The sequence below is a fragment of the Sabethes cyaneus genome, chromosome 3 (assembly GCF_943734655.1).
Source record: "Sabethes cyaneus chromosome 3, idSabCyanKW18_F2, whole genome shotgun sequence".
Lineage (NCBI taxonomy): Eukaryota > Metazoa > Arthropoda > Insecta > Diptera > Culicidae > Sabethes > Sabethes cyaneus.
Genome location: NC_071355.1, coordinates 167,814,409 through 167,838,964, shown reverse-complemented (window position 1 = coordinate 167,838,964; position 24,556 = coordinate 167,814,409).

Genomic DNA, 24,556 nt, shown 5'->3' with positions numbered 1-24,556 from the left:
TCATCACAGTTCCATTGATTTTTCATCGCTTTCTGAAAGTCTGAGAGTGTTTATTTGTCGCGTAAAAAGAGCATATTGAATATGTTGCAGATTGCATTGATGCATAAACCTTATTCGCTTGATTTTGAAGTTCTATCGCACTACAGAAATTTAATTACGGAGCTGCCAAAATGTGGGAAAAAATCAAAATGAAAATATATAGCCATGTTGCCGCACTTCAAACAGGAAAATATCACTATTACTATAAATATCTGTCGTCAAAGCGAAAAATGTTAGTTTTTATTAACAGCAATAAAGCAAATCTTCCACTTCTCATTAAAGAAAAGTATTCTCTACGCTTCTTTCTCTCAAAAAGAATAAAGTTGTGCTTTTCGGGATATTATTCATTTCATGTAACTCACACGTACTTTTGTCACTAAATGAAACTTTCAATCTTTTCCGCAAACTTTATGAAATTCCATAGATTTGAGTACTTGATCCGTAGGTCCGTAGAAAATTCCTAAATCCGTAGAACTACGGATAAATCCGTAGATCTGGCATTACTGATTTCTAGTCGGTTGTGGTGAGAGGTTCCATGAAGCGCGAAACCTTGTGCTGTTAGTGACAGCCGGCATAACAGGATCTGGGAGAGTACCTTGTATGTGGCGTTTACAAGCGTTATGCTGCGATAGTTGCAGCCGTCGAACCAACCACGGGTCCAAGAGAGACCCGGCAAGTTGGATTCGTTGTTGTGTTACACACTTGCCAGACCTTATCCATTGCACGCAGTGATCTAGTGTGCTATGCGTGATGTATGAATTAGTACAGTCTTCAGATATTAATATATTGTGATGCACTCAAAACCGTTAGCCGTTTTCCGCACAAGAACGAATTGTAGAACGGTACCAAAGATGTAAATTGGTGGATAAAAGCAATCAACGGTGATATACACGCTTTTTTAGGAAAAATTAGATAAGAAAGCCTTGAGAAATATTTATTTAAAAGCTCTTTGCTTCTCAGCTTTTGAAATGTGAGCAACTGAATTGAGCTAGCTGGCATAGTTTTAGCACTAAAGCTAATTTAAGGCAAACAGAATTGAAAACTAAAAATGTTTAATAACTCTGTGATGATTCAGATTTGATCATATGCGTAGAAGGATTTATTTCGTTAAATATGGTCCTCTATCATTCACTGAAATATTTGCACCGAGTTACCTAACATCCTGTATAGATTCTCAAATCGGCATAAAAACTCGATTTATTCAATGTAGGGGGATTAGGGGCATAATGAGCACCCTAACTTGTTGACTGATTTAAGCACCCAAAATGACAGAATTTTTAAAGTGTCGTCATTGCAAAACATACATTCACTATCGATAATTAAAGGCATACTGTTAACAAATTGAAAAATAATTGACATGATGACGAAAATTGCAATTTAAACTAATGTTTCAAAAACTAAAAATCGGTCAGTGTGTGGGGCATAATGAGCACCCTTATAAACACATGCTCGAAGGGTGTATATAAGAACAACAATCACATACACATACACACACACTCACACACATGCATATACACATACATAAACACATACATACACATATACACATACACATACACACCCATACATACACAAACATCAAACGTGTCAAAACGCCGATAAAACTATTGACCGCAAGCCGCTTAAAGGCAATTAATCCGCGGAGGTTGGCTCTGGAGCACACAAGGAAAGTTTCGGATGACGCTTAAGCTAGCTGTGTTTTAGTGTTGAAGATATATGCTTTTCCGTTTCCCTCTACCAGCTGGTATACGAGGGTTCTGATTTCACGGGTAGTAATACCGTAGCATTGAACCTCCATATACAAAATATGGACCACCAGCTCTTGTCCAGTAGCGGGAGCGGAAACAGTTTTGAAGCAATCAATTTGGTCCACCTCCTGCCCAGAGATTGCCCTTTCGTTTGGCCTCACATACCGAGCTAACGTCTGCCGCAGAATGCTGTGGTACCTGACGACTTGTTTTGTGAGTATTCCGTCTCGCCTTAGAGTGGTCAAGGCCACTTGCAAGGCCTTTTTTGACCAATTATGTCTTCCGGATTCTCTTAGCATATTCATACCATCACTGTAAACAAGCATTGACGCGATAAACAAAGAAACTGACAGGTTAGTTAATGTGACATAGTGCTCGTTTCACCTCACCTAAGGGTGCCCATTTCGCCCCCAGTCAAGTAGTTAAAGTAAAAATGGGTTTTTACACTATTTATAGTATAAAATCAAAACTTCAATGATGGTGAAATTTGAGATACAATGTATACATCATGTTGCAGTGTGCACTTTATAGTTTAAGATATTTAAATGATCGTAAAACCTTATTTGGTAGTGCACCAAAATTATAATTTTTTCAGCGTCTGAGAACCAAGTTGAGTTTTTTAATATAACTCCGTGTTTTAAAAGTAGAGATCACTCATTTTTTGATAAATAGATACTGTAGTACCTACAGCAGTGTTCCGCATGCCATATGATGTTACAAAATGCGTACTTTCGTAGAAAAGAGGGGTGCCCATTTCGCCCCGTGTGCTCATTATGCCCCTAATCCCCCTACTTCACAGCTCACTGTTTTGTGAATCTTCTTCCAGCGCACATGTTGAATTAAGACCTTTGTTAAGTTACAAGTGCAACTCTTTTCCGGCAATATACAGGTAATGAGGATTTTCCTATTTTTAATTCCAAATCCTCTAAAATCTGCTTTATTCTACAACGATTCGATATTCCGTTTAGATATAATTTCTTTCCACAAAACATTTTCGAAGTTGTCGTTGATAACAAACTGACGGTTAATTTCGAAATATTTTACTACAAATATACATAGAAAAAATCGTTGCTTCCTGCATTCGCGTTTACTTGATAGGTTAGATTGATGCTCCATTCTGTGCTTTGTATTTAATTTTTATCAAGATTATTGATCACTTTTTATTAGTCAAGTTTTATGAGCAATGCTCAACGCGTTTAAAAATGATTTCGATTCAAAATACAGCTTCGAATGGTTTTACAATAAATTACATTCGAATGTTTCTTCAACTCGAACAATCGAGAGGGAAAGAAAGGATGATAAAGCAGTAGATTGGCGCTCCATTCTTTATTACAGAGGCTTTAAATTCGGTTTCATTCATTCTTCGCTTTTTCCGTCGAAATTCAGGAACGATTTTTATTGCCAAATTTTTCCACAATTCATAAATTTTCAATTTACTGTTTCCTACTCAGCAAGGACGGTAAATCGGTTGTAAGCGTCATCGTAAAGCAACCGGGGAATCGTGGTATTCCAGCAAATAACACAATAATCGTAAACTGAAATGGCCGTTTATAATGGCTAACTTTTTGATCGCCGAGGCGTTCGCTTGCTTGTCTTTCTTCCTTTTGTGTTATCATTAAATCCTGTTTTTTTAACTACATTGCTCTTATTTCATACATCGGAATACTTCGGGATTTGGTTTTATGTGTCATGTTATATCGCTCTGCTGGCGCTGCTGCTTGCTGACATCGTTGGCTGTTTTGATTCTTTGTTACACGAGGGGAGATTCAGAGTAGCTGAGGCGTTCCGTTCCAGCTTTAAAGGTGAATTGCCAGCTCAGCCGACAATCAATGGCTGATACTGACGTAAATCCCTACGAGCATTGCTTTAGCGACGAGTTTCGACTGAAATATTGACTTCGTTGGTTATTGTGGCAATCGGTCGGTGCCTGCACTGCTTGTAATAATGGAATGCGCTTTCCCTGCTGCTGGTGTCCTAAATCATATCCATAATTTTACGCGTCGTTAAACCAAACAAACGACGCGGCAAAGTAGCAGCAGACGCAGTAAGTCCACCAGGAAGACCCACAACGGAACGAGTGGCGCTTCGGAATGGGTTCCGGAAAGGGGTTTTGTCTCTTCATCTAACTTGCTGCACTTGAGCTCGGTCGGTCGCTTGTGGAAAGAGTGAAGACGAGACAAGATTTATTTCATTGATATGTAGATGCTAACCAAAGAATAATGGAATGCTTAATTATATTCAACAGAATACAGTTTAAATATTCTAACTATAGAAAATGTTATATTGCTGCGTTTAAGAAGTAGTTTCGTGAATTTATGGATGCAAGTTTCCTTTTGCGCATGAAAAATATAATTCTGTCTATCTAAAAAGCGATGAAACTCTTGGCAACCGTCAGCTATAACACAAATAGCTCTATTTGAACGATTTTATATACCTCAAAAGAGTACATCTGAGCTTTAACCTGATACAATCTAAGCAGACATACGCTTTCCTCCGCGCTTGAACCATTGGAATATGAACCCGTTCCGAGGTAGAGAAGGCTTTTCACGTGACATGAGCACCGAATGTGTCACACAAGCCGCTTGATCTTGGGGCATACAGCCTCTGCTCGAACGGTGGCGTAAAATATAAAAGAGCAACTTGAGCTTGACAACGCAAAAGATGCTGCGAAGCATCAGGACTAAGCGCTTTCGGCTTCTGAACTGTAATTGTAGAAGGATGTACAGCTGTGTAGACGTTTCAGTGCACATTTAGTGCGAGGAGATCGCACGATCCGCATCAAATTTGGTGAAATTGCGAATACTGCGGAATGCGTCAGTGGTAAAACTCGTTCTTCTGTCTGGCGCAGAGAAGCGCAGGGGAAACATTCATGCTAAGGAATTTCCCATTCGTCGAGCATGAACTCTGCCCGCACACCGGAATGGTTACGTACTGATGTTGGTCAAAACTTTTTTTTTCTTTCGCTTTTCGCGGGCACTCGTTATATTTTCTTTTTCAGTGACCTTTTTGCAATTCAACATTTTTCCACTACCCACCGTGGAAGAAATGCTTGTCGCATACTTGGATGAAGCTTTTCCGCCACCAGCACAATCCGGGAAGTTTATTTGATGTCAACAGTAGGTACCAACCTATCCGTTGTTGCTGTGATGCCTCTTGCGTTTTTGGATTCTTTTCTTGCACATTACAAACGAAGGTATGTGGAAATATACTTTACGTATATGCGTTCGCCCTGACAGTTCCTTGTAACGTGGGTAGAGTAAGGCAAGGACTAACGCTTTAGCATTCCTTTCCTTCGCCGAGGAAACCTCTCGACGTTTATTGTTGTTATTGTTGTAGTCATGGCTGGCCAGAGGTATGATTTTCTGCGTCTTTTACAGCAAATAAAAGCGATTTTAATCGAGCTACCGAGTGCAACGCAGGTGAAATGTGAATAACACAGAACAGCTGCTTGTTTATGCATGAAAGGATGAAGGTTTGAAAAAGTTAATGCTTTGAAAACACTCTGGGGTGATTCAAATAGGCATAATATGCCTATTATGATATGATATTATCATCATCTAGCTTGAATTAAAACACTTGTTTAGTTTACAGTTGTCATTAACCTCACTAGTTAGTGTTGCGGCCACTACTTAAGACCGTCAGGTGAACCAATGTGAAAGTATAATAAATTTTCCACTGTCGTAACCAACGGAAAGTAACGGAGAACGGTTTTGGAATTTGAGCTGATGCCCAAGATCTGTTTCGTGTTGCCAAACAAGAATACTTCTCCCCTGCCAAAAACTAAGAAAGGACGCGTGAAGGAAGGGTAAAAACGCGTGACGCGTGAAAGAAGGATAAAAATGTTCGAACGCTCTGAATTGAAGGTATCAATGAGGTCCCGACCGAACTAAATACAGGATTAGGATTTACCCTTGAAGCCATTTTTAAGCGATAGCATCCATTTTTTTATTATAGTCACTTTAACAGCCTGGGTCACTTGTGACTTCAGCGGGGTTGGGATTTGAACCCGGGTTTTCGGCGTGAGAGGCGTGAGGGCTAACCACTACATCGGGATTGACCCCGATAGCACCCATTAGGAATGATTGAATGCAAGGAACTTGTATTCCTTAGAGTAAGGAGGGGTAAAAGTGCGATGAGGGTAAAAGTGCGATTCAATGATTTATCAGTGCAGTTTCCGAGTAAATTGACTACATTGGCATGAATGGGTGAGTACTTTGACAGCTTAAATCTATCATAAACATTTGTTGTTTACGAAGTCTGGTTGCTGAATTAAGAGTAAATGTTATTTTAGCACGGTTTTGATGTTATATTTCGTTGTACGGCAAATACGATATCAACAGGAGGATACCCAAGGAACAATTTTTGCTTATTAAACGTTTAACCGACAGCTTTTATTCAGCACATGCTGTATAGCTGCTTTTCAAGTATGTCTAAACACCTCTGTTCAATGCTTATACAGTTGGTTTTGGAGAATTTAAACAGCACAGTGCTTAATATGGGCGTGGAAGATGCGTTTGTATGACTGTTATGCAACGTATAATAAAACGTTTATTCAGTACGTGTAGATATGTTTATTAAACTTCTGCTGATGACCCTGAAGCTACGTTTATTCCACAGCAGTTCAACATTTAGACAAGAAAAAGAAAAAAAATATGCAGGAAGTATTTTTATTTAAGTTTGCGGGTTTCGTTATTTTCATGGCCATTTTTGTATTCATATATTCTAACTTAATAAGAGACTTTAGTAGGAAATATCATTGGTTGACTCAAAATTCATCAAGCCTGCCATATACTTTTTTCATTCACCCGGATTCGAACTTACATCCTGTCGGTCGGAAGCCGTCAACGAACACATCTGAGGTAATCTGACATATGACAGGCGCCGAGTTTTTAGCCAATGTAGATTTACCAGCTTAAGTTTGTCAAGCATGGAACAAAAATTGGTTAAAATGCATTTAAGCGCTGAAGAGTAGTTTCTTAAACCATGTTTGGCATCTGCTGTACAAGCTTACTTTAGAAGTATTTATTCCGCACATGTTAAACACTTAATAAACTATTTCTACTAAAATAAAGCATTTCGCTTGTACCACCAGCATTACCAGCAACATAACACAGTCACAACGCAGAGGACTTTTTTTCTCTTGAATATTGACGACGGTGAGCGAATGAAATTCTTTGGAAACTAGCAATCCAGAATGTTCGGCCAGCGATTGTTCATTTAGTGAAGTGATTAGTTAGCAGCAGCAGTTATTAGTTAACAGCAGGAGTGATTCGTGCTAGTATGGTAGAGGAGGAGTACTTTTGTCACCCCGTCATTAGTTTACGCAGATAGTCGAGCAGATTGCTGCTTTAAGTCGTTCGCTGTCTGTGCACATCTATTTGTCATCGGCGCGGATTTAGTTTTTTTCATCCAAAAACAAAAAAGAGTAGCGGATGACACAAAAAGCACTGATGTTTTCGCGCACCGGCAGCGAAAGCTGGTCACACGATTACGGCGCTACCAGCAGTGGTGGAATCGCCACTATGCCACCCGACCATAATAATTCTGACGGCTTCAGCCCAACGAAATTCATCTCGCTGAGCAAATCCATTGTGAGTAACTCGCAAAGCGTCAAGCAGAGCTGGTTGTTGTTGGATAAGTTTGTTTAATTTACCGGTATGACGAGGGATAACGACACGTCGAGGGAAAAGATACACAACGTACAGACAACAACAAATAAAAGGATTGCCACGACCAGCAAACATTTGCGGCGGCTAAGAGTGGTTATGCAAATGTTTTCTATTCTTAATGTATCAATAAAATAAAATAAAAATAAAGTGTACCTAATATAAATTTAAAGTATAAATTATAAAGTGTATAAAGTATAAAGTGTCATTCAAGTGTTATTGGCTGCCATCAAGCACCTTTTATTCCACACCTGCTCTTGGTGGTGCTACTGATACGTTTGTACGACGATTATTCGACACATATTCCACAATTCCTCTTAGCAATGCAGCTGATGCGTTTGGGCAACTTTCATTCCACTCTTATTCCACACTCGCTCTCAGCAATGCTGCTGATACGTTTGCGCAACGCTCATTCCACACTTATTCCACTTTTATTTCATACCTTATTGCAGCAATGCTGCGCAGCATTTATTCCACTGTTATTCCACACTTGCTGTAAGCAATGCTGCAAATTCGTTTGTACAACATTTATTCCACTATTATTCCACATTTATTCTGCACTTGCTCTCAGCAATGCTACTGATACGTTTGCGTAACGCTCATTCCACGCTTATTCCACTATTATTCCACACTTGATCTCCGTAATGCTGCTGATACGTTTGCGCAATGCACATTCCACTCTTATTCCACTTTTACTCCACAATTGCTGTTGACTGACACGTTTGCACAACGTCTATTCGACATGCATTTTCATGGTAGCCTTTGGGCGACCAGTATTCCACACCTGCTGTTAGCCGTACTGCTGATACGTTTGCATAACCTTTATTCGACTCTTATTCCGCACTTATATAACAACGTATAGATGTTGATTAGAAGCTAGAAAAAATAGGATATGACGTTTAAACAACAGACAATTCAGCAAATTTGCTTATTCAGCACCGAATGCTACCACACAACTCTTATTCCACACCTGCTTGTTTAGGTGCTGCCGTTTTGTTCCTTGGGTATTACTTGTTGACAAATTGTAGCAGCGTTTTACATCACTCAGATATCTCCCTTGAAATTGCGATGAGAAGAATTTACAAAATATATTTCGCTTTTCCATAATTTAATAAAACCCCGTCAAACGCCTAGCGGGGCAAAAGTTCGATTTACTGACGAGATAAAAGTTCGATTCATGGATCGAGAATCTAACTCATTTTACTGACGGGACGACGACATTATGCAAGTCCTTGCGACTTGTAAGTTACCGCGCGCTACGCTGTTCATCTCTCAGCGTTTTAGCCGCGATTCTCAACAGGGTTGTTCGGGGAAAGGTTTCGTTGCTATCACGGAGCGAAAAAACTCCAGTTTGTTTCAAACGAAATTTTTATAACAACCTAACAATATTTTTGTTTAAAAACAAAATTCTATTTGAATCAAGAAAATAACAGTTTTGAATTAAAAGTAAAGTATTTTCAAATTAAGTTTAACATCGATATAACAATAAATATTTCAATCATACATATCAGTTTGAAACAAAATGAAATTTCTGTTTGTGCGTAAAACAACCATAAATGTGGTTGAAACTACATTTTTAGCTTTGTTATAGAGTAAGGAGGGGTAAAAGTGCGAGTAAATTAACTACATTGGCATGCATGCATGCACTACTTTGACAGTTTGAATCTAACGTAAACGTTGGTTGCTTACGAAGCATAGTTGCTGAGTAATGTGCAAATGTTATTTTAGGGCGGTTTTGATGTAATTTTTCGTTATACGGCAAATACGATATCAACAGGAGGATATTACTTGTTGAAAATTTGTAGCAGTGTTTTACATCACTCGCATATCTGTTTTGAAAATACGGTGAAAAGAGTTTACAAAATATATTTCGCTTTTCCATAAGTTAATCAAACCCCGTCAAGCGCTTAGCGGGGTAAAAGTGCGATTCACGGACGGGGCAAAATTGCGATTCATTGACGAGGCAAAAATGTATAGCTAATTATATACAACTTTTGGCACTATTTTACAGATACTGGAAATGGAAGACCTGCAGAAAACTGGAAAACAATGTTTTTCCGCTGATGAAACAAAAAACAAACGTTTGGGAAAGTATCGATCTGACAGAAGCTGCAATACACCAGCGCAAAACAGGAAAGGTGTAAATTGAGAATATTCCTTACTGAAACATACCGCAAATTGAAGATAATATGGATTTGTTAGCTACTGCTGTGCTAATTTCATGGATTCTAGCTTCGCACGTTTGCCCCGCGATATTCGTACTTTTGCCCCGCTAGTGGGGTAAAAGTGCGAATCGGCACTTGATCAGAAGAATGAAGAATTTATTTTCAATAACACTGTTATGCCCGATGATTTATAGTTGAATGTAAAAACAATGAGTAGCTGCATCACTATAAAATATATTTTGTTGTTTTCCTTCTTTATATCTCGCGAAAATTGATGACAACTTCAAACATCGCACTTATGCCCCGCCCTACTCTATGCTAAACAGCAGTTCGCTCACTGTATAGTGGTGCAGGAAAAGAACGAAGTGCGGAAAACAACACCAGGATAGTGCCAAAATTGATCAAAATACTGGTCGTAGTGACAATTTCCCTACAGAAAAATCCGATTCAATTCACCTAGTGGTAAAAGGAATCTTTGTTATACCATCTTATTTTTCATTTGGTATAGAAATCGACATGTCTTCAGAACTTGATTTAAATGTTGGTCACGCTATGTTAATTATCCGTAAGCATCGTATCGATAAACAGTCCATTAAAGTACTATTGTTCCATTCTTTCCAAATATGTTTATTATTTTTTGTTTTTGAGAAATCGCCAGTGTCCGGGCAAAGAGGCCTGTCCGGCCATACAGGACTTCCCCCTACATGTTCAAAATGATCCAAAATTATGACATTAGGCAGTGCATAGAAAAAGTAGTTGTAGAATGTTTCGAACGGTGTTATTTATTATTGATCCTTTAAAACCGAGTAGATGCACAAAAAAGTAATTCTACGACATGACAACACTCGGTCTTATGTCGCCAAATCCGTTTAAACCTATTTGGAAACACTCAAATGGGAAGTTCTACCCCACCACCTGTTTATTACTTGTGTCGCTCTCGCTGGTGCATGGTCTGGTCGATCAACAGTCACATAAAGACATCAAAAACTAACCTCGAAAGACAAAGACTTTTACAGTAACGGTACTCTAGCTCTACCGATAGAACGATAGAAGAGCAATGTTATTGCCCAATAATTAATTTATAATTTATACTTACCACAATAGATCTAACTAATGGTCGCAGTGGTTCAAGCTCCCATAAAAAAAAAAGTACAACTGCAGAGGGGTTTTGATTTTGGCATGCATCGATTTTCTCATCTGCCAGAGCTGCGGCACGAACTGGGTACAGCTTTCAAAGTGATTGGGAGGTGGCCAATCAATCCTCGAATGTGCAGGGTGGGAAGGGCCGGTTCTTCAAGATAAGCATCATCAATGTGTACAGGCCCCACATCAGAAGTACCGAATACGACAAGGATGAATTCTATTCGCAGTTGGATAGTGAATGCGCCCAAAACTCTCTGTTGTGAATACCCACGGTACCGACGCCAGCCTACGGTACCTCTCGCGCGGCTGAAGCAGCCAGAAGTCGCCGCAAACTACGCACATCCAATCGAAGCTGCGCTGCCGGAAGAGAAAGTGCTGGATGAAACCCCTCTCGAGGACTGTTGAAACGCCATCAAAACAGCCATCAGCAGTGTATTGAAGAGCTCCATCGGGCATGTGGCCCGGAATCAGCGGAACGATTGGTTTGGCGATGAATATTGGTGGGTGATGGAAAAGGAGAACGCTGCGTGGGCGGTCAAGATGCGCAGTTTCACACGTCAGACCGTGGAAAGACACAAATTTAAGAAGATGCAGCAAAACCAAATCTTTCAGAAGAAAAGGCGCTACCTGGAAGAGAGGAATATGCAGAGTTGGAGCGGCTGCATCTTTCTCAGGAAACGCGAAAGTTCTACTAGAAACTGAACGAGTCGCGCAAAGGCTTTGTGCCGTCAGCCGAAATCTGTTGGGAAAAGAATGGCAGTATTCTGATGGACGATAGTGAGGTGATCGATAGGTGGAAGCAGCCATTCGACGAACATCTGAATGGCGCCCAGGCGGAGAACTATAGCGGCGGGGAAAGCGATTTCGACGGTGCGACAAACGGGGAAGAGGTGTCAGCCCTAACGATAGTCGAAGTTAAGGAGGCAGTTTGTGCATGCTAAAGAACAACAAGTCAGTTGGGGAAAGATGACATCGGAGCGGAGTTTATTAAAATGGGACCAGAAAAGCTGGCCGTTTGTATGCACCGGCTAATTGTTAGAAGTGGAGGAGTGGAAAGATCTACCCGATCTATAAAAAGGGCGACAAGTTGGGCTGTGAGAACTATGGAGCGATCACCGTTCTCAATGCCGCCTATAAAGTGCTGTCTGAAATCATTTTCCGCTGACTATCACCAATTACGAACAGATTTGTGGGGATTTATCAAGCCGGCTTCGGGTTATAAAATGAAGAAGGCAAACGAGAAAGCGACCAACATGGCTTTTGCCAGCCCAAGCTCCTACTTAGCGCCTACGCGGCCATACCCGGTAATACTCTAGGTATTGGTACTCTAGGTAGCTGAGCTAGGAGGTGCGATGCTGTGTGGTTCCCGGACGCCTGACCTCAAAACTGAGATTTTGGGCAGGCGGCTGCGCCATACGGTCTTGGCAGCAGGTAAGCCTAACATGTTATTTTAATTATTTGTTTCGTTTTAGCTCACCTTTAGCAACACCTCCGGCGGTACAATGGAAAGTTAGACCGTAACAAGTTTAAATAATCCACAAAGAACTATCGGATATTAGATGCACTGATGGAAACTCAAATGACGCAATTGCTTCAATTCGAAGGATTGCTGAGAGATTGTTCTACTTTTGCCCATATATACTTCAGATATACTTTACTATTGAATAAAAACTTCCTGATGATCCTTAATGTTTGCCCTACTAATACGATATCCTCCGTTTTCCTGTAAAATCTATGAAAGTAGTATGGGTTCCCTGGCCGGACACGTCGTAAGGATGCCAGACGACAGTGCGACGAAAACAGTCCTCTTCAACAACCCCACCGGCACCAGGAACAGGGGAGCCCAACGTGCACGATGGCTCGACCAGGTCGAAAGCGATTTACGACTTCTGAGACGACTAGGAAAAGGACACTTTCAAAAGTAGATGCTACACAAACATTCCTACCAAATTCCCCTGCGGTTATTCGGAAGTAACCAGATATATAACGCGATTATATAGCCATCTACGATGTGTGCAACATTATATGCTAAAGCTAATGCTAATTTATCAAGCCCGCTTCGTCGAAGGTCGGTTTACAACGGATCATATATTTACACTATGGCAGATCCTGCCGTGAATGCAGAGTTCCCACGCAACATTTGTTCGTTGACTTCAAAATCGCATATGATACCATCGACCGGAAAGAGCTATGGAAAATCATGGATGAGAACAGCTTTTCCAGGTAGCTCATCAAACTAATTCAATCTACGATGGATGCTACACAGTGCTGTGTTCGGATTTCGGGTGGATTGTCAAGTTCATTCGAGCCACACAGAAGGCTTCTTCAAGGTGATGGCCTCTCATGCCTACTGTTCAACATAGCGCTACAAAATGTTATGAACAGAGCGGCTATCAACACGCGGGGCACGATCTTCAGCAAATCTAGTCAATTCGGCTGCTTTGCCGAGTACATGGATGTTATCGGCAGAACACCAGACTAAAACGTGAAGCAGAACAGATTGGGTTAGAGGTAAATACGTCTAAAACAAAGTTGGCTCGGTGGAACCGAGGCCAACCGACGCCGCTTGGGCAGTAGTATAATGATCGACGGCGATGAGTTTGACGTAGTCGACGAATTTGTCTACCTTAACTCACGGGTAACGACGGACAATGATACCAGCCGTGGGATTTGAAGGCGTATTGATCAACGGAAGTTGTTCTTACTATTGGCATTACAAGTAATTGCGGTGGAGCAGACTAAGCCCCCGTACAAAGTGTACCCTGTACAAGACGCTTATTAGACCGGTTGTTCCCTACGGGCATGAAATATGGGCATGAAATGCTCAAAGAGGACCTGCGAGTGCTTGGAGTTTTCGAACGACGAGTGCTAAGAACGATCTTCGGCGACATACAGGAGAGCGAAGTATGGAGGCGGAGGATGAACCATGAACTCGCACAGCTCTATGGTGAGCCCAGTTTCCAAAAGGTTGCTAATGCTGGACGGATACGATGGGCAGGGCATGGTGCAAGATTGCCGGACAACTACCCTGCAAAGATGATGATCGCCTCAAATTCGCTAGGAACAAGATGACCAGAAGCGCAGCGAGCAGCATGATTAGACCAGGTGGAGCGAGATCTGGCGGAGAGTACTCGATGTCCGAGCCCACAACCGGGTTAATTGGAGAAACCTTATTCAAAAGGCTTTGTCTTAGGACGGCAAGCCACTTAGTAAGTACGGAAAGCGGAGAGTGGCGAAAGCATATGAACTACGAGCTGCAGGCATTACTTGGAGAGATGTCCACGGCAAATGTGTAATAGCTACGCTAGACCGGCCACGTCGCAAAGATGCCGGACGATTATATAGCGAAATCTGTGCCATTCAAGAATCCCACCGGCAAATAACTCGATCAGGTTAAAGCAATTTTGCGGATGTCGAGATGTTCAACAAATTGGAGACGATTAGGCCAGGACCGAGAATAGTGGTCTCCAGTAGTCCATTCATGGCTCGAATCTTCCTGGCTGTATGCTACAAAAACAAAAAAGAAACAGAGAAAACTGAGTTGTGCATTTAAGGTGATACAGTACTGAACCCCAACATGGCCGAAAAAATGGCGTCCTTGTATCCTATATAAGATATAGGATGTTCGACCATGTTGGATTCAGTACCGTTCGTACTGTAGCTACTGTTCAGTAACTATCGAAAAGAAGCATTAAAGTTGGTCCCGTAAATAAGCTTTTTTCTACTTTAATTTCCAGCGTGTCCAAAACTGGCTCATTATTGTTTTATAATAAAATATATCACTCTTACTTACAATCTATTTTAGTTGTACCCTACTTGCGTTGCTACGCATACACTTGAAAACGAAGTGAAGATACATAATATAAAATAGCTTCGGTATAGAGTTATATAGGTCGGACTCGATCGGATCGTCGGTCGGTTATCAGGATTGGTTTTCTGTCTTGCTTCTCGTTGCTCATCTTTTTCCAGTTAATATTTTTTCTGGATTGCTGAAAAAATTACATTTTTAGAATTGCTGTAATTGACTTAATTCAAGAAATGATCATTAAGCATGGCTTCTGTAAATTTTATAAGAGGGATACGTGTTTGTGTCTTGTCCATCAATATTCGCATGTTTTCTTATTTAAGATTTCATAGCAAAAACCTTCCTAGCATACATAGTTCTACGTCAACGATGCGGATCATGTCTATAACATTTTTTGCTGCACTTACCAATTCACTGAAAGGTTCATTTTTCATTTCACTTTGCTCAAGAAACAAATTTCGGCATCCCGATTTCACAGCAAACAAACAATAAAACTCTTTTTCGTTGTCATCTCCTACTGTTGCACTGCACGTGTCACCTCGCCCCCGCCCGTGACTGCGCCGTCACGTCTCTCTTCACGTCGTAATCAATCACTGTTATACAGCTGGTTGAAGGGGACCAAATGATTTCACAGAGGAAATATCTTTGCAAATATTTGACGATTTGACCCGAAGTCAACCAGCTACACTCAGAGATTGTGCGAAACAGAGATCCGGCCACTTTCAGTCCGAGGAGGACGGATTTTTTTTTTGCCTGACGACGTTGACGGTATCGATGATTGTATACTGAGAGAAGAAAAATACCTACCTTCCTTCTACCCATTGCTGTTGCTGCTGCTGCTTCTGATGATGATGCCGATGATGATTCCAATGGCGATAATGTTATCCGGTTGCTTTTTTTGCAGTTTCACAGAGTACATTCCTGCGCCATTTGGTGCAATAAAAATTAAATTAAATCTGGCACGGTTATTTTGTTTGCGTGGAGGATTCCTTTTTCCTCCATTGGTATCGCCTAACCCCAGCCTGGCACTGAGCGATGAGGAAAATCGTAGTAGATAACATTGCCAAGGGGGGGGGAATAATTCACTTTATTATCATTTCACTAAAGATTTGACTTTGATTGAGTCGTAGTTTGATCTGAGTTTAACGTTTAATGGAGACCGTAAAAGTAATAACCGTTTCTTAGATACAATTCGCTGGAAAGTGTGATTTGTTGGATTGCTGTTATGTATTATTTAAATTAGAATAATGAAACGGAATGGGAAAGATAGCCCGAATAGTAATGATCATAAAATAATGCGACGAGATGCTAATCAGGGTAAAATACCGACTACGATAAGAGGTGAGTGAGGGAAAACTTACTTTCTTAGTTTGAGTATGTTTGTGTGCTATAACCAAAAGCTGAATAGAAGCAATTTCCCACAATTGTTCTCAATAAATGTATTGCCAGATCGGAACTGAATCAATTTGAATGGGACTCGTGTCATTATCATTCGGTGGCATTTCAGTGACAGACGAAGCACGGTTTGCCATCTTTCATTGTAAGCTACCATTTGGTGCTGTCAGACAAAAGTGCCTGCAAAGTGCCGCGGGCTGGCCGGAGCCATTCACAAAACAAAAACATCCCACCAACACGAAACTGTCACGATGACCTGAATGCAGCAGGAAGGGAGGCTGTCCGGATTCAACCTGCGAAAGGAACCGACCGGGGAACTCAAGTATCACTTGCAGCAAATGTTTTGTTTTCCCATTTTGTCTGGCATTTGGGGCTGGCTGGCTACCAGTTGGGAGACACTTCATTTCGCTAAATAGGGTATCACTCGAGGAAATCTCGTCTTCATTTTGGATTGTCCGGGACCTGAAAAGAAGCAAATCCCCGGGCCAATTTGCTGTTTGGAGAGTGAGCGGAGTTTACCGAGCAGTTGAGTTTGTTGTTGAGTTTGAGAAAATATTTACCACTGCTGAAGTACGCCGCGTTTATCGTGTGCCGTGCCGTAATGTTAACGGTTTGTGCGGATTCGGTCTTTAAAGTGGGTGCTTTTTGAGGCAATTTTAAGTAATGTGGCAGTTGGATTGAAGTGAAAATAATCGAATGGTTTTCTTCCAGTTATCAATAGAAAATGTCTTTTTTGGAAAGGAAGGAAGCCTCTGATGCGAAGAATGATCAATTGGGTGAACTGGAAAATTCAGATATATATACCAAAAATATATTGAGTTGTGCAATGGCAGGTGGGACTCGCACCTGTGCTCTTTCGGTTGCCGGCCGAATGTTTTACTGACTAAACTACTGCCTACATTATAGGTAGTCTAAATAATAATCAATTTTGTTTTATTCTCTCAATTTTATCGCACACTAACGCATCGCTAACGCATCGCACACTTGCCTCGGCGACGATATTATTTTTGTACAATTGCTCTTGTTTTTTCCCTTCGAGAAGATAAACTGTTATCTACTCGATCAGTGCGGTAGAAACAAGTAGTTTTGTTGCTGACATCGCACCGGCAAGTTTAGTGATTACTACCGATTTTTCGTTCACACTAACGCTGTTTGCACCTTAAAACGGAATAAATTAAGCCAGCTAACTCGCAAACCGCTGAATCTTAAGTACAAGAATACTCCGCCGAGTGGTTTTCCAATCATGTGAGAACATCACAGTATTCCTTGTAAGTGGTTATATATAACGATAGAAACTGCTGCACACTAGTATAAATTTATACCTCTTTAAATTCCAAGTAGAAACTGTTAATTTACTAATAAACTTTTTATTTCTCAGCAACAGGTGGTAAGCAATAAATTGCGCAATAACACAGAGTTGCATTTTTAAGGCATAACATGTGCGCGACAGAATTAAATCAATGCGTTCTCATAATAAGGTGTTAATACAGTTTCATGAGTACTTTTTTTATTAGTTGCCTATTAACACTCATCAGTCAACTTCGTTTGATGCGATTTCGTTCGATATGTATAATAATTCTCTGATATTAAAACTCAATGATCCGTTCAGCCGAACAATTATCAGCTATAAAATTTTCATGAGCTGCAATTTATGCAGTGAGTAATCTTTTTACTCCTGAATCATTTTCAATTGTTTAATAAAGGCCGCTGATGTTCCGGTTCTGGTTCGTTCAGATTTCAATTCAACAGCAAGGAAGGAATATAGGTCGTTCCCTATCACTAAACCAAACCCCGACAAGTACTGGCACAAATAGCGTACAGGCGAAGATTCCCTGTGGAGCTCGCAGCAACTGGCAGTCTGCGACTGCGACATCGCAGTTGGGCCGATCTACCACCACCTATCTGCTTCCACCGCCATGCCGACGACGAGATTATCCTATCCTCTGCAGTTGAGCTGTTTGTATTGAAATTTATAGAAATGTAGTTCCATTTTCAGTTAAAACTTAAACAGCGCCTGGCCAGTCTGGCTTCGGGGTCGGGGTCGGGGGGCAGATCCGGCTTTGTTCTGTTGAATGAGAATGCCCCGAGTAGGTGGGGCGTGGAAAAAGTCAAATGGTGCGTGGAAAATTCGGATCGGCTGAAATAATAAACGTTGATAAGTGAGCGAAAATTGGTCCCGCTTTGTCTGCTTGTTTCGTCCGTTTCGGGGCGAGATAGGCGCTGAGCTGAGAAGCCGCATCCTATGTAACCCGAACAATGCTGTGTGTCCTGCTGGTGCTGCGAGGAGTTTGGAGGGGTGCACCGGAATTCAAGCCTGGGACTAATGTAAATGTTTATTGGTGTATTGTAGGAGTTAATTTAGCAATAATTTTCAATTTCCATCATCAAAGGGAAGCTTCTCTAGCATCCTCGACCGTGGAACGGCTTCAGCTACGCATGGGTCGAGGAGACTAAATATTTGAGTGGGCCATATAATTATGTAAGTGGATCGGTTGAGTGTATTTAGAATAAACAAAATTGTAAGCACCCTCAGGGGTAATATCGTGGGCTTGCGCCAGCTTGATAATTCAATGTTCAAAATGGGTGCCGTAATGGTTTGTAAGTTGGTTCGCTACGAAACGATCCGAAAGGAAATTAAGCTAAATTGTTTTATTATTGTAACAGTTGAGAGGAAATAAAAATAGATACTTCTTTAACACGGGTTTGGGGGTGCGGGTTTTGTTTCAAGAGACAAGGTAACAGTTAACCAAAGTGTTATGATTCGGAAGGTGGTTCAATCAACCGGTTCACCGCTGCTCTGTTCGTTATTGTTTACTGCCCTACATCAGCAAACACAATCAAGAAACAAGCATTTCATGCGAATGCATCGCAACAGTTCCTGTTGACATATGCTTCAAAACCATGGTCGCAGTCAGAGGTTCTAGTTTACAACCGTAAGCGGAAAATGGCTGTGCAGTATGGCACACGCCATTGAAATCTGAGTCGGTTCTAAGGTACCCGAAGGAAGGAAACGATAATAATAAGTCTGCAATAAAATATTTCATTACAAGCAGACCATGCAATCATCACTATATCAGTACTCAGTTTTAACGCTGCTCTAATTGTTTTTATTTTATTTGAAAGAACTCTCGTTCTGTAATTAGAGAAGCAAAGAACTTTTTTCAGAATGGGCAATTTGCTTAATCATCGTTTGGAAATGGATAAGCTGCAATAGCCAATTTCCTGCACACCACATTTTGATTGCAGATCATCAGTTCCATTGTCCAGCAAGCTAGCTGGCTATATACCACTGAAGTGGCAAAATTACACTTTGCAGCAGAAAAACGTGATCAAATTTATATACCCATATGGGTAATTATAGTTGCCCACTGCACTGGAACAATGAATTCAACACATCTTACTTTACTGAGTTGTTGGTCATTGTTTATCACCTAGCGAAAGATAGCTGTTAGTGTTTTTGTTTTCCACATAAGACGATTATTAAAACTGTCGCAATCTGTTGGAAATTAATTATTTTAAAAATAGCAATAGAAGTTGACCAAAAGGGGGGTAAGGGCTGCTTTGAATTGAGAGAAAGCTCTCACTTAATTAATGCACAGCCCCTTTTCATTTGTATTGCGTCGAAGAGAACTGGTGGTCTGTAAAACTAGCGATTTACATCGTTCTGCGACGACATATGGTGCTTCCCAAGTAACATTTTGGGTTTTATTACACTCTTATGATGGCATTTAAGACCAAAATTAGTCATGAAGACCGCCATAAGAGTGCTATAAAACTTACATTGTTGCTTGGGTTGGTCTCATCGTCTTGCAAAGATTCAAATTCAAGCTGGAAATTGAATGCTTGATTGAATATCCTTACATGCTTTGTTTGCACCCGACCTTTCAGATGAATGTTTAGGTCTGGAAAATATAGTAAGCGTAGGATGGCGAATCTATTATTACTTATTACAAAAATAAAGGCCAACTAGGTTTTAAAACTCGGGGCTTTCGGGGGCCAGTGGATTCAAAATCAAAATTGAAATTCAAATTGAACTTAGACTTGGAATTGGATTAGAAATTAGAGTTGAAATGGAACTTGAAATCGGCATTAAATTAGACTCGAATTTGGTCTTGAAGCTTTGTTTCAAATCGAATTGGAAAATGGACTTAAAATTGGATTGGAAATTGAACATAAATTTGAAGTAATTTGGTCTGGAAGTTTTACTTGGTATCATGGTACTTGAAATCGGATTTAAATGAACATATGAAATTTTTACTTAAAATTGAGCTCCAAACTGAATTAGACTTGAACTTGGATTCGAAATTGGATTTGAAATTAGGCTCGAAGTTGAACGAAAGTTTGAAGTGAAATTGGACATAAATTGTACTTTAGATTAGACTTGAAATTGGAATTCAAATTGTACTAGAAATTTACCATTAAATAAGTTTAAGATTTACTTAAAATTGTGCTTAAAACTGGAACCCAGCTAGCAATTTGCCTTGAATATCTCGATTGTAACTGAGAAATACGAAATCATATTTGAACGAAAAAGTTACATTTCGCTCCACATAAAAACATATAAGTATCAAAGTGAAGGCATTACCCGTGCGAAAATTTGACAACCATTTATAATTCTATCTTGCGTGGTTTTTAAAACATGCAACTTAATACTCCTGAATAGAGTAAGGAGGGGTAAAAGTGCGATGCGGGTAAAAGTGCGATTCAATGATTTATCGGTGCAGATTCCGAGTAAGTTGACTACATTGGCATGGATGGGTGACTACTTTGACAGCTCGAATCTAACGTAAACTTTGGTTGCTTACGCAACATAGTTGTTGAGTTATGTTCAAATGTTATTTTAGGGCGGTTTTGATGTAATTTTTCGTTATACGGGAAATACGATATCTACAGGAGGATATTACTTGTTGAAAATTTGTAGCAGCGTTTTACATCACTCACATATCTGTTTTGAAAATACGGTGAAAAGAATTTATAAAATATATTTGGCTTTTCCATAATTCGATCGAACCCCGTCAAACGCCTAGCGGGACAAAAGTGCGATTTACGGACGGGGCAAAAGTGCGATTCACGGACGAATCAAAAATGTATAGCTAATTATATACAGCTTTAGGCACTATATTACAGATACTAGAAATGGAAGATCTGCAGAAAACTGTGTGCTCTACAGATGTTGGCCGAAGGAAAACAATGTTTTTCCGCTGATGAAACAAAAAACAAACATTTGGAAAAGTTTCGATCTAACGGAGGCTGCAATACACCAGCGCAAAATAAGAAAGGTGCAAATTGAGAATATTCCTTACCGAAACATAACGCCGATTGAAGATAATATGGTTTTGTTAGCTACTGTTGTGCTAATTTCATGGATTCGAGCTTCGCACTTTTGCCCCGCGGTAATCGTACTTTTGCCCCGCAAGTGGGGTAAAAGTGCGAATCGGCAGTAGATCAGAAGAAAGAAGAATTTATTTTGCAAAACACTATTACCGAAGATGATTTATAGTTGAATGTGAAGACATTGAGTTACTGCATTACTATCAAATATATTATGTTGTTGTTCTTCTTTATATCTCACGAAAATAGATGACAACTTCAAACATCGCACTTATGCCCCGCCCTATTCTATATGATTAAGATATACTTATCTGAATATTACAATTATCTATACTGCATTATAATTCACAGTCATGAGTTGTATATCAGGACACGCACGACTTATTCACTTTATTTTGACATACTCTAATCATTTTACAACTCCAATGTAAAATTGACATGCATACGATTTAATGTACACTTTCTATTACGCCAAAGTAACAATGGTGGATTTATTACACACATCTGACGGTTCTGGTGACCGCAAATTGATCATGAAAACCACAATAAGAGCAATAAAACTGAAATTGTTACTTCAGCGATCTTGTGTAATCTAGAAATAAAATATTGGAATAGACTTGAATAATTTGAACATTCACACAAAATTAGACACGAAGTTTTACTTACAATTTGGATTGACATGTTTCGTCTTACTCTCTCACATGTTTTACCTCTTTTCTGTTTCTTTTTTTCTTTTTCGGACCCATTCGGATTCTTCTTGCTTCGGATTTTCTTATTTGTTGTTGTTGTTCCACGGGGGATACGTGCCGTGTAAAAAAAAACCGTCCAAAAAAACCGCGTTAATTCAAAAATCGTCATAAAATAAACAGTGTTAATTCAAAAATCGACGTAAAAACCACTGAAATTCAAAATCACCAAAAAAGCCGCTCGAAATTAGAAATCGCTTTAATTCATAAATCGTAAAAATAAACCGTGCAAAAAAGACGTTTTTCTACTGTCCTATGTTTTCTGTCTTATTGTTCCATTTTCCTTTGTTTCCTGCCCGATTTTTCTTATTCCCAGCCCTGTTTTTCCTCATTTTTTGGAATATTCAACAGTATTCAGTCCAAATTTGAACCCTTTTGAACATCTTTTGAAATAATTTCATTTCTATAATGCTAATGCTATAATGCCATAATGCTGATGATTTTTGCTATGCGACATAACATATTTTACTGATGCTGAAATATCCTTCTATGGAAATCGGTTCCGGATTCGCAGTGTCCCCCCGAATCCGGATGGCGCACACCATAGATTGTAACTGCAGCAAAGTAACTGATATGATCACAGTGTGTGATTTGTTAAAAAAATCAGCATGTTTCCTACAAATTTCAAATATTTAGCAACATTATATAAAAAGGTCATGTAGCGATCCCTCAAGGAACATTGGGTTACCTCTGGAACCATGTGACATATGACCATGATTTGGAGATATTATGAAAATAGTCGGAAAAATTCCCACATTTGATGAAAAAATATTGAAAGATAAAAAAACTACATACGCCCATTTTAGAAAATTTTCGGGTGCTAAAAATGATATACACCTTAGAGGGGTTAGAAGTGTAAATTAAAAACTTCTTTTAAGTTCCATACCTTGACCAAAAATAAATTCGTCAGCCAACGGACAACTTTCATTACTTTTTTATGAATCACCAACAACTTCCTTTACTTAGAACAGAGAGAAAAGTAGAGTTTTAATTGATTCATAATTGTGGGAAAATATATTATTCCTCACAATTTTGGATCATAGATATTTCGCTTGATATCCTAGTTTTTTTTTGTGAAATAACTAGTAATATTGCAGTATTTTCTGTTGAATACTAATTGAATCTAATAAAAACTTTCATTGTTATGGGTTGCGTGGTTAACAATCAACCAAAAAACAGTTTATGAAAATGGAGCTCTTTCTAGGCGTAAGCCAGTAAAACACAAATCGACCTCTTAAGCAACACATAGTGCAGTCAACAAGCAAACCACAGTTTAAGTGAGTGTATAAACAATTAAACTATACTTAAAAAATAGTTGCAATCAAGTTGAATGATTAATTTTGCTTCAACAGAGTTTTTAAATCAATGTTGATCCATAACTGTGGGTTATCCACAATTGTGGAGTGACTGTACTCCATCTTCAAAACAAAATTCCTTTCCCGTAATTTTTGCTGTGCGTCTAAATATGCTTTATTTAAACATTGTTTTGAATAATATATATTTGCAAAAATCTTACGCAAAGTTATTAAAAGAAAAATTTATGCGCCGTTGTTCGAATACTTTTTTGGTTGTCTACAAATCTTTCTAGGGTAAACGCACCAATAGTGGTGGTAGTACCAGTAGTGGTGGAAACTTGAATTATTCCATTATTGTTGCATATTTTGGTACAAGTTTGGTAAGTATCGAACTACCAGTAACAGTATTATTTGATAAGTATCTAACTTGTACCAAAATCTGCAAAAATAATGGAATAATTTGAGTTTCCACCACTACTGGTACTACCACCACTATTGGTGCGTTTACCCTAGTTACATTCTGACATGAAAACCGATTAATAATAACTTCCTTTCTTAAACTCACAGCTTGCTATGATAAATTGTTTGGGAAACAAAGTACTACAAAACCGTAATAGAATAAGGAGGGGCAAAAGGAGGGGCGATGGAGGTAAAAGTGTGATTCAATGATTTATCAGTACAGATTCCGAGTAAATTGACTACATTGGTATGGATGGGTAATTACTTTGACAGCTTGAATCTATCGTAAACATTTGTTGTTTACTAAGCATGGATGCTGAGTTATGTGTAAATGTTATTTTAGAATGGTTTTGATGTAATATTTCGTTATACGGCAAATACGATATCAAGAGGAGAATATTACTTGGAAAATTGTAGCAGTGGTTTACATCACTCACATATTTCTGTTGCAGATGCGGTGAGAGTAATTTACAAAACATATTTTGCTTTTCCATAATTCGATCAAACCCCGTCTAATGCCTAGCGGGTGCGATTCATGGACGAGGCAAAATGCTTAGGTGATTATATACAGTTTTAAGCGCTGTATTACAGATACTAGAAATGGAAGATCAGCTGAAAACTGTGTGCTCTACAGATGCTGGCCGAAGAAAAACACTAGTGAAACAAATAAACACGTTTGGAAAAGTTTCGATCTGACGGAGGCTGCAATACACCAGCGGAAAATACGAAAGGTGCCAATTGAGAATATTGCTTTTCGAAACATA